The following is a 1,479-nucleotide window of genomic DNA, read 5'->3' on the forward strand; positions in this document are numbered from 1 at the left end:
GCAAAATTGTGAGGCTTGACCCTTTGTGTGCTGTGCAGCAGGGACGATGCCCTCTGCGGACATCTCCCGAGGACAGTAGCAATTGGTGCTAGGAATGCTAGTCATCCGGCTATCACTTCCTCAGGGCCTGGCGGCTCCAGCCACTGCAGCTGCCCCTGCTTGCCTCCGCTGCGTGCTTCAGAATGGACCCCGTTCTGGGGTTGCATTCTAGAGAGGTTTGCTCGTGAGCATTTTGGGAGTTGACAATCTCATTTAAACTGCAGTGAATTGGTCTCAGACAACAGTCAGCATTGGTGAAATGACAGGTCCTCATACACATTGTCTGGGAGAATAAATTGGCACCGTTTCCATGGAGGGCAATTTGGTCATAACTATCAAAACTATAAGCCCAGCCAGGCTGGTGTTGCTTAGGAGTTGAGCGTTGACCTCTGAACCAGGAGGTCAAGGTTCGATTCCCAGTCAGGGCATATGCCTGGGTTGCTGGCTCAGTCCCCAGTAGGGGGCATGCAGGAGGGAGCCAATCAATGATTTTCTCTCATTATTGATGTTTCTATCTCTCCCTCTCCCTTCCTCTTTGAAATCAATAAAAAAAAAATATTTAAAAACAAAACAAAACTATAAGCCCAGAATTCCACTTCTAGGAATTTATCTCATAGACATACTTCCTGTTTTGAGAAATGATATATGGAATACAATATTTTCTCTGATTATTAATTGGATAGCTCTGAGAGGCTGGATAATAAACAGGTAACATTGATTGTCTGGTTGAGAGGACTGGGTGGCCCCAAGACAGAGGAGAGAGGTAAATATTTCACCTTATACTCTAAAAAAAAAACCAAAAACAACCAAACACAACTTTTTATTTTGGATTCACAGGAAAGTTATAAAAGTCATACAAACAGTTCTTATATACCTCCTCACCCAGTTTCTTCTCATGTTGACATTTTAGATGGTCGTGGCATTTTTGTCCAAACTAAGAAGCTGGCATTGGCACGTTACTATTACCTACACTCCAATTTACTTGACTTTCCCCATGTTTCCCACTCATGCCCTTTTTCTGTTCCAGGGTCCAGTCCAGGAGACCACATTGCATTTAGTCACCACACATCTTTAGTCTCGCCTGGTCCTTAACATGCATACCATCAGGAGTGTTTTGAATTTTGTATCATGTGACTACTAACTAGTCAAAAATAAGTAAATTTTAAAAGAGAATTAGACTTATAGAGTCCCAGGATGTTAGAACCGTAAGAAATCCTATGAGCAATCCAATTCAAGCTTCTCATTTTTCAGACACAGGACGGGACTTGTCCAAGGGCCTCCCCAGAGCCCAGACTAGAAGGGGAGGGGGTGATGGGGAGCCAGGGGTCCCTGGGGAGCAGTGGAAAGAGGATAAGCTTTAAAGTCACCCCGAATTGGGTTCCAATCCCAGCTCTGAGTCCTTGGGCCAATAGGTACTCTCTCTTCTTCTTCTCCTCCTCC

Source organism: Myotis davidii, unplaced genomic scaffold, assembly GCF_000327345.1.
Source record: "Myotis davidii unplaced genomic scaffold, ASM32734v1 scaffold68, whole genome shotgun sequence".
In the NCBI taxonomy this organism is placed as follows: Eukaryota; Metazoa; Chordata; class Mammalia; order Chiroptera; family Vespertilionidae; genus Myotis; species Myotis davidii.